Raw genomic sequence first — 10,344 nt, 5'->3', positions numbered from 1 at the left:
AGAATAGTATAGAAATGTCTTGCTGATTTTTGAAAGGATTTTTAAAGTTGCAATTCTTTCAATTGTACAGGAAATATGACATATTAAGGTCAAACAACTGGCAGTTGCAACAGTGAGGGGCTCAAGGCACTTACTGTTCTGTGTACCTCAAATTTTTCTGGTGATTCTTGTACAGCAGTAAGATTCACTGAAGTCAGTGCAGTGAAAGGATGCTTACGTAATGCATAATGCATAAGGACAACAAAGTCCATATGGCAATGGTCAATAGTGTTTGATTCAGTGACTTGACTACTGGGTCTTCCCCGTTCATGGAAAAAAAAACAAAACAAAACAAAAAACAAACAAACAACAAAAAAAAAAAACAACACTGCAAGTTCAGAACTTCTGCTTTGAAACAGCTAACCACATTTTCTGGTATGAATATGGTCAGGAACTTTGTTACTAAGCAAACTGCTATAAATATAGACAGAAAAAAAGAAAAATGATACTAATAGAATGTGGTTGGAAAATAAAACCAACAGCAGTGTTACAAGGATTACTAAGGAAACTGTTTATTAGAATCAATTGTAGGATCAGCATATAGTCCAGGCTGGAAGAGAACTTGCTCTCCACCAGCACTTACGTCCCTTTCAGCAGGGCTGCTACCCAGCCACATAGATCCTAGCCAGTGCTGTGCTCTCTGGTTGTGTTGTCCCAGGTGTAGGACTTGTCTTTGTTAAAATTAATGCAGTTCTTTCTTAGCTGCTCTTTTAGCCTTTACAGTTTTCTCAGTAAGATGGTTTCTCTGTAATTTGGCCACTTCTGATGTGTCCTCACCACCCATTCTAGTGTCATCAGCAAACTTGGTAGGGGGACTTTCAGTCACATTATCTAGGTCATATATGGAGATATTGAACAGTGTGGGGCCAAGTATTGACACCGGGGGATCCTATTTTTGACTCCTGAGTAAAAAACATCAACCACCATCCCCTGGGCTGGCCCCTTAGACTATTTCCTTTCCATTTGAAGACCACTAATCCAGTCTTTATCTTGTCAGTTTGTCTAGGAGGAGGCTGTGGAAAACAGTGTCAAATGCTTTGCAGACATCCAAGTAAACAATACACATTGCTCTCCCCATGTGGGCAGAAAGTGTTACTTTCCTGTTCAAGGTAGTCTGGTTAGTCAGGCGTGATTTGTCTTTGGAAAATCCACATTGGCCTTTCCCAAATACCTGCTTCATTTGGTATCAGTTTATAAGAGGTGGCATTGAAGAACTTGTATTAAAACATAACCTGTTTCATAGAGGGTTAACACTGATTTACCCAAGGCTTACAGAGTTTACTGATTTGTAGCTTTAGGTCAAAAAAGACACAGATAAAATATTTCTTCTTTAGTTCGTATTGCATTAAACAAGAATACGTATGCATTTATTTTAACTGACATGTTTATTTGATCAAAGGATTTTTCTGGGTCACATTAATTTATGAATGAGATTCCCATGATCCTTGAGCACTTATGTTAACTGGCTTAATGTAACCTTTAGATGAGCTTTGAGCTTGTAAAGATTTTTATTTTTATTTTAGCAAAGTCTTTCTGTGGACTTATCAGAAATGATTTATGTGTTTTGCACTTTATATGTCTGCTTTTAAGATTTAACATACAAATACCAGTTATGAAGATTTGTGTGTCTGGTACTTCAGTACTTCTTCATATAAGATAAGCAGATGAGATTAGCTCCTTTTTAAAATATGTTATAAACAATTTTGGGTATAAACATATATGTATAAGTACAGATCCTGAGCTTGCTCAGTTTCAATTACTGGCAATCCATAAGCCCAGAGCAAGTCTTGCCTATGTGTACTTAATGGGTTATGAACTTCAGAAGCAATCAATAAGTTAATTGAACTCCACCAGATTAATTTTCTGGAGTCTTCTTCAATCTAGAAACATCTAATAGGTCCTATTATGATGATCATCTAACCCCAGCATTTCCAGCTTGTAAAAAGTTTTCCCACTGCTAGACTGGGCTGCCTTCAAAAAACAAACAAACAAACAAACAAAAACCACAACTTATTAGATGATTATAACAGGTAGTGAATTTATCACTATTTACTTGATGAAAATAACAGCACAAGCTCACTGAAATCTAGCCATATCTCTGCATCTCAGCACATTAGTCCAGATGATATCATTCAGTAAGTTATTTCTGTGGGGACTGTATTCTGAGATCTAGATGTACCAGCAAGATTGACAGCAATTCCAGTTGGGTTCCTTTAATACTGGAATCCGGGCATGGTCTTCCAGCACTGTATCTTACCTCTACAAAATTTTTCAATTGTAAAACAGCCTGAACTGAATGCAATAATCTCCATACAGCATGTTATTGGCCAGAAATTGCATAATGATGCTTCTCTTAAGCTACTTGTAAGACTCGGGGAGCATACTAGACTCTAGCAGGACTCTGTAACTGACCACTGACCAAGCATATGAAACAGAGCTGACAGGGTTGCAAAGTGACAGATCACCAACTGGGAGCAGGACAGATGGACATTCAGAAATGTTTACAACAAAAGATAAAGGTTAGGTAAGCGAAAAGATAGAGTTGTACATATTACTATCAAATTTTGCTCTATATACTTTTAACCCTTAATGTTTTTTTTGAAAGGTGCTGTTTTGTATGACACAGTTAATGGTACATTAACACTGGTTTTCAAAGGAAATTCTTCCAATCTCCCAAGCTCTGATCATCTTTCCATGTCAATAGTATTCTGAAACTGCACAACACTTTGTATCATGATACTACTCCTTTTCCAGTTTCCATACAAATAAATGTGTCATGGCTTCACCCATAGCTTCATCTCAGTGATGGGATGAAGAGCAGGATGCAGAGCTACAGACAGATCCAGAATCTGGAATTTGGTCACCCTATTCCGTGCTTCATTTTTCTGCCCATAAAACAGAGAAAGAATTTTTCTAACCAATCATGGTCTACAAAGGTAAGGTATGGTATGGAGTAATTCAGAGCCTCAATAACAATCATATAAATTAAGAGGGAAAAGGGGAAGAGGTAGTAGAACAACTATATTTACTACTGCGAGTACATTGATCTGGCACAAAAAAAAAAAAAAAAAAAAAAAAAAAAAAAAAAGTGTGATAAGCATGCCAGCTGAAGCCCTTTAGAACTGATTTACCCTGCAGTAGGGTAAACACATATCATTCCATAGCTAAAGTAGCTATGATACATATGGTACCTGGGTACACAGGGCTAATTACATACACCAGGTACATGTAGCTCTGGTCTCACTTGAATAGCTACTATTTAATTGTGTCTTAATAAATCTACAGGAGAGATTAGTTATTTTTCATTTACTCAGGAAGCTTTGTCAGCTGAAAGAAATCACTTCATCCTATTAAACCATTTCACAGAGAATATGCGCAAAGGATGCTAGAGACTATTTCAAAGCAATCAGCTAAACTGACTGACATCAGACCTGTCTGATGTCATCTCTCTGATAGGTGACACATTCCTTCTTGCAAGTTTCAGAAATTTAACACAGTGCGCAGATTCTTGTTTGATAGTTAGGTAATGTAGGTAATGTTCATAGATCCTAAGGGAAAGACTAGGATATCATACAGAAGGGGAAGTTCTTGTACACACAAAACAAGCCAATATTCAGATTTTGTCAGTATAAATGGGTTGATGTCTGTTTCCTAGTCTGTGGTAGGAAAGAAAAAAATATGCACACAGCCTCTTCTCTGTCATTTCTAACCTCCCCCTTTTCAGCTAGTCAGCAAAAGAAGAGGCAGTATCATGCACAGTGACCTGGACTGATTATTTATTTATGGCAATTGGTCATGTATTAAGCAGCCAGTATGCTTAAACAGTAAAGGTTACTTCCTTCCACAAAATGTTTACAGTCTGAATTAAATGGATCATAAAAACAAAGGATAAAAAAAAAATATAGTAAGTTTTCATAATTTCCCAGTAAAGCTCTGTTTCTCAATGGCACTTAAGCATCTGCTACCAGTGAAAGAAGTGCCTTCCACTATTTACAGATACAGACCAAAGTTTTGGCACATGTACCAGAATACACACACACATCTTATTGGTCCTTCAAAGTAGCTCTCTTTTTAATGTTCTAGTCAGTTGCAATAGAGCAAAGGAATTCTGAAGAGTAGTTTGAATGAATCAAAGAAGGATGTTGGCTTACATACATGTAAGCTCAGCAATTCCTGCTGGAGAAAAACAAGTTAAGAATGAAGAGTTGGAAAAATTATGCCACCAAAAATGGTTCCCCTAAATGATAAAATGATCTCCTTCATCTTCAATTTGGTTTCTATTTCTGACTTTCTGACTCCAGTATGGACACTGAATGAGTCACTTCAGTTCTGCGCTAATTTTCCCCTCCACCTTTTCCTTTATTCAGTGTGGATTTCATCTCTCTCCTCAGGTTTGTTTTTTGGCTGAGTTGTCACACTGTTAAATAAAAATCAAGACAGTATTTACCATCAAATAGTGAGAAGTAATCAAGAAAACTATTCTGTAGTAAAGAGAGGAAACGTTCTGAAACATAGAGTAACAAATGTTCCTGAAAACTTTTTTCCCTTCCCTTCCTTTCCCTTCCTTTCCCTTCCTTTCCCTTCCCTTCCCTTCCCTTCCCTTTCCTTCCCTTCCCTTCCCTTCCCTTCCCTTCCCTTCCCTTCCCTTCCCTTCCCTTTCCTTCCCTTCCCTTTCCTTCCCTTCCCTTCCCTTCTTTTCAAGACAGAGAAAAACAGAAGGCACTCAGCCTATTGTTTGGGCTACTGAAGTCACATTCAGAATATGATGTAAAACTGACCATTAAAGCATAGTCCTTTAAGAGGAAGGAAAGCAGCACTAGATAATCAAAAGTACTCCAACATCTTAGGTACAAAATTAGAAGTTCTTTTGTACGTTCTCAAAGGCTTTATTCAGACAAGCCAACTATTTAAACTAAATTTGTCTGCTTGGAATTACATTTGATTTCATGAAGGTAAAATGTCTGCATGACTTACAGGCATAAGGGATTCAGATGATTACAGCTGGTGACTTCAGTGTCATTATTTTAATCTTCTGGGCAATTTCTTCTTGGAGCAGACACAGATCAAGTTTTCCACCAAAAAAAAAATGCTGGCACTTCAAGTACAGTGGCACCAGCTTCAGGCTGGAGACTTTATGCGGGATACCCTGTGCCCTTCTTTTCTCAATAAATTAGCATTTTTGTCTTTATTTCCAGAAATAATATAAAGTTCCCAAATAGCTGACAAATATTCTTAAGTCAGAAAAGGCCTTTCCACATGGAAAGGACTTCAAGATACATAGGAAAATCTCCTGCTTCCCACAAGGCTGGCAGCCAAGAGTCTCCAGAAGAAGCTAGGAGGTTGAGCTGAGGCTGTCCAGTTATTATTTGACCAAGGCAACAGGGGGGGTCTGTGGGCTTCCTGCACAACAGTCTCACATGTTTTTTCTGGATTCACCATCTCTCTGCTGATGTTTGACTCTGTGTTGCTTGGGTGGATTCACCAGGTCAAGGAGTTGCTTCTTGCTGACAGTATCTAGTTTGGTGCAGTAGAGCAGGAAGAGATACAGACATCTGGGGTTATTGCAGATACAGCTCCAAACCATGAAATGGGGCACAGCCACTCAGAATTCGTGGCTTATCCATAGAATAAATCACTGGGCTTGTAATGGCAAGAAAATCAGAGGAGCCACCCTGGAAAGGACAGCAGCTTGCTCTGGCCAATTCCATCTTTTACCAATCATAATAAAAGATCTCCATACATACAGGCTGTACTCTCACTACATGAAGTCACAGGGACAGCCCAGCCTGTAGATCGTTGACCAGGACAGTAGGCCTGTAGATCATTGACCACACCAGCTGGTGTGGCTGGTGTCTTCCCCAGCTGCAATGACCCAGTGACTAATAAATATATTGAATTTTCAGAAACTGAGTCTCCAAATCTAAATAGTGAGTTCTAAGGCAGGAACAAAGACTGAGAATTCCAGTGATCAGATTAGGTGGATTAATAAGAGAACCATAGAGAATAGAGCTGACCTAATTCATCCAACTGAATGTCCAGGACATTCAGGACAAAACTGTTGATAACAAGCTCATAATGTGTTGGAATTAACTTATGTGGGGGAGGCAGCTGAGCTGAGCCAGAACTGGTAGAGTTAAACTTCAGGAACTCAGAAGATTTACTGTAGGTGGAATTTCATTACACACAGAAACTCATGGCTAGATAAGCTGCCAAGAGAAACAATAGACGCTACTACTTTACTTTAAAGACTTAAGAAAATATTTAAAAGAAATAAATATTTGGTAGTACATCTGCCATCTCAAAGGATACCTTCCTTTCATCCCTACAGCGTTCTGTATTCCAGCTGAAGTATATTCTTCCCCATTGCACTGCTAATTTTTCTTTCTCTCTCTTTTTTTTTTTTTAATAAAAGAAACACTTTTTATCCTTTTATAAGCTAAGCCTAAGATCAGCATCTGCTACATTTTAAATTGGTTCTCTTTGCTCACTTGAGCTACCTTTAGCTCCACTCCTAGCAGAATGCATATGAAAGCAGCTTCACTCTGCCTTTTGTCTCTCCTCAGCTCTGGGACCAAAAAAATAGCTGTGTCAACCTTCAAACAATATCCTAGCAGGCTCAGAGCTGGTCTACAATGTTGTCTGGTAGCTATGGAATATAAGGCACCTCAACATCTGTCCCAGGCTTGAGAATATGCTGACACTTAGCCATCCATCTCTGCTTGGAGAATTACAAGTTGACCTGCAATACCAGAGTATGGCTTACATGTATCACTGACAGGCAATTCATAAGGAACATCATGGGACTGTGAAGGAGGACCATTTAAATGTCTAACCTCAGCTGCTCCAGAAAAACAAAAAAAATATATTTATATATATATATATATAAATGTAAATTCTGAATTTGGAAGTCATGATTAATTTCTGTGTGGGGAAAGAGGATTACATATGTATTAGTTTCAACATTTGAGGAACATATTTTTGCCATTACCTAAGTAATGAAGCTCCAAGGATAAGAAAAAGAAACTTAGAAGCCCTATTTTTCCCATCTTGATCCTTGATTGAGCAGTGGGGGTCGATGTCTCCTGTGTCAACTTGTTATAATGAAGAGTTAGTTACTAAGAGTTTTTTCTACTTGTCAGCTTTCTGACAATTCTTGAATGTGGTAAAGGTGGGCTAAGGGATGATTAGTCACCACCTGCCTCTAACAAACATGTTCTCTTGAGTGACTGCTGTGAAATGTTTAACTATTAATATAATCATTTAAAGTGCCAGCTCTCCTGAAGGCTATCGGATGGCAAGCAGGTCCCATTTCTCTTCAGAGGAGTTGTCTTTAACACTGTCCCACAAAGCAGCTCCACAGTTCCAGTCCTGAGCATCTCCAGATGCAAAATGGATAAAGCAAGAGGTACACCAAGTGGTTGATGCTCAACGCGTTAAAAATCATTTTGCACTTTTCTTCATGTCCCATTAGGCCTACTTGGACAATTCAAGAGCACTGGGTACAAGGACCTGGACACCATTCTTTGACCCTCAGCAACTTCCCCATGCAAGGGAAAGGCATGTATCCCACCTGCAGGTGCCTACAGCTGTCATTCAGAGCTATGCCTTGCTTCTTGAATAGTGTAAGGAGCTTCATGTGCTCTTCCTGCAGATTTTTTTTGTGTGTGTGTGCCATTTGTGTTTCATGTATACACATTATGAAGAGGAACAAAAAAAAGAATAATACTTATCATCTTACTACTTACTGATCCACTTTAATTCCTCCTCCCTTCTGAAATTTTAATTCATTAAGTTCCTAGCCTTGTACTTTCAGTCCATTGCATTTCCTACTTTTTTACTCCCATCTCATCTATTTAAGTTCTCCAGTCCCACAGTCCCTCCCACCTATCAATGTAAACATATGTTTTTCCTTCAAAGCCTAACATTAAATTTATAGAGTACCTGAGCCTGTACACACAGAAAAGTACAGAAAGACATACCAAAAAGAAAACTTATGTGTGAAAAAGTCAATAAATATCTCTAGACTTCACACTTTCCTGGCAGAAAATGGTTTCCTAATTTTTTACAATACTTGTCTAATAGTAACATGTAGTCCAAAAGTCAGCCCACACAAAACATTGCAGGCTGAACTGCTGGTACCTAAACTAATTCTTATGCATATCGTGCCTTGGGCTGTATTCAAAAACCAAGTTTGGCAGCATCCCTTTATCATTTAATTTGCAGTGTCTCATTCCTTTCCTTTGCTGGACTTGTCTTCTAACACATTTCAGAAATACACTGGGCACTAAGGGAAAGTTGGCAGCATGCATTCAAAAGACCTGCCTGAAAAGAGAGTTAAAGATGTTAATTGATGCCCATGTAAGATGATGAAGAAAAAGCCCAAAGAACAAATGTGATGATAAGCAAAGCAGTAAGTGGAATTAGCTATAAAACTGAGTTTAGTTGTAGTGGTTGAGACAGCAAAAGCTCTGTGTAGCACACCGTGCAGGGATGGCATGACTGTTTCCATTCACATTCATTTAAGATTGAGCTAAATCTTCATCATCCCCCTTCATGGGGAGGTAAACTGTGCTCTCTTCTGGGAGGGGACACATCAACCTGGTGTGATTTTGGGCAGCTTGTTATGTATCCACTTACCTGTATAAAAATAGTGCTTGTGTGGTGCTTTCCTTTCTGAGAAGCTGTCGAATAAGCTAGAATACTGCTCAATAAATACCCAGATGTGAACTTTAGAGATCTAAATGGTGGGAGATATTCAGCTGTGAAAGAAGATTGTAAGTGTATCCCAGGTGAGAGAAATGACTACCCAAGCATAGGTGCAAAGAATTCACACAGTAAGGTACAAGCAACACAAGTTTCTGGAGGGCAGGCAGACCAGAACCAACATTGTTATTGTAACAGAATCTCCTAACCAGGCTGTTATTCACAGAGCATTTGTTTTGAGAACAAGACATGTTTTAGCAAAGCAGACCTACCCACTGAATATATGTCTGGTCATTTGACACAGGGGTCTGCCCCTCATCACTCTAGCTTTTGATTCTCTCCCATTCAGTTCTCCCATATTTTCCTATAAGATGCTGAATAGAAAACTGCCTTCAAAATGTTCACAGTTCCCTGGGATGGCATGGTTTCATTTAAATAAAAAGGCTAGGTGATTTACAAGGGACAAGCAAGTGTCAAATATGCTTGTTGCTCCAATGCCAATTCTTTCTGAAGCACAAAATCTCACATCTGCTGTTCTAAGTTTCCACATCTGCTCTGGGCTGGAAGAGTGTTTTTAGATCATAAAGGAGAATGAATCAGCTAAAGAAGAACAACTTACATCTTTTGGCAAAGATTATAAATGCAGGGTAGGTGGAAGGGGCAGAAAGCTTTATGCCAATTTTTCCATCAAGCACATTTTTATGCCTACCCCAGTCCCTGAAACACTTCCCCATGAAATACAGTTTACCATTCATGTTCTGGGAAGCACAATTCTTTGATTACAACATGAAGGTCTGCTAAAAATTTGATGGTATGATTTGGCTTTTCTGTAAATGATTATCCCTTTATATAAAAAATATTTTCACTACTTTATGCATTCAGATCTACAACGGAGTGGGGTTACTGGCTAATAAACTGGACTTTGATGTCTGTGTTTAAATTCTGCAGGACAAGTTATCTGTGAACAATCTATGTTGCATTCATTTTATGACATATTGGGGCAGTTATTCATTTTAAAGGCTTTGTTTCCAGTTTTACCCCTATATAAGCAGACACAGCTGCCATTGAACTTCAAGGGCACATGAAAATCACATGATTTTGACACCCACCTCCCTGTAATCCATCCCCTATCATATAACACAAGACATACAAAACAATCATTGAGTCCACTCTGAGACTAGTCTGCTCTTGTTTTAACAGGCAGAACAATCTGGGTAGCTTTTTCTGAGACTGGACTTTGTATTTTCTAATACAAACAAACAAAAAATAATAATTTCATTCAAAGAAAGCCGACCAAAGAGAAGATCTGCTAAGACATCTTCCTTGCACTGATTAAAACTTTTTAACTTATTGATTTGCTGAAAGTTTCACAGATGCACTAGATAACACCCTAGGTCACAGTAATAGTCTACAGAACCATCTCTGAAAAGATGTGTTAAATAAAGCAGATGAGGTGCTTTCAGTGCTGGTGAAGGAGAATGAATTTGCATTTCTGCAAGCAAGAGTATCTTGAGAGTGAATGGGAACCACAAAGAGAGGAAGGAAAAAGTAAATCAAGAAAATGTCAGTTACAGTGTATCCACAAAAGCTGTGCAGTTTATG

General features: G+C 38.5%; 1 long non-coding RNA gene across 1 annotated transcript; it reads right to left on the bottom strand.

Annotated features, from left to right (window-relative positions):
* Positions 1 to 4,073: 4,073 nt before the first annotated feature.
* On the bottom strand, positions 4,074 to 8,703 carry LOC311433961. The gene is made up of 3 exons (XR_014691121.1): positions 8,677 to 8,703; positions 5,014 to 5,711; positions 4,074 to 4,456 (listed from the first exon to the last, which is right to left on the bottom strand). It is a non-coding gene; the product is annotated as an uncharacterized lncRNA (long non-coding RNA).
* Positions 8,704 to 10,344: the final 1,641 nt, after the last annotated feature.

This window comes from Aythya ferina, assembly GCF_964211825.1.
Source record: "Aythya ferina genome assembly, chromosome: 3".
In the NCBI taxonomy this organism is placed as follows: Eukaryota; Metazoa; Chordata; class Aves; order Anseriformes; family Anatidae; genus Aythya; species Aythya ferina.
Note: the sequence above shows the minus strand (reverse complement) of the source record. Positions and strands in the feature narration are given on the sequence as shown.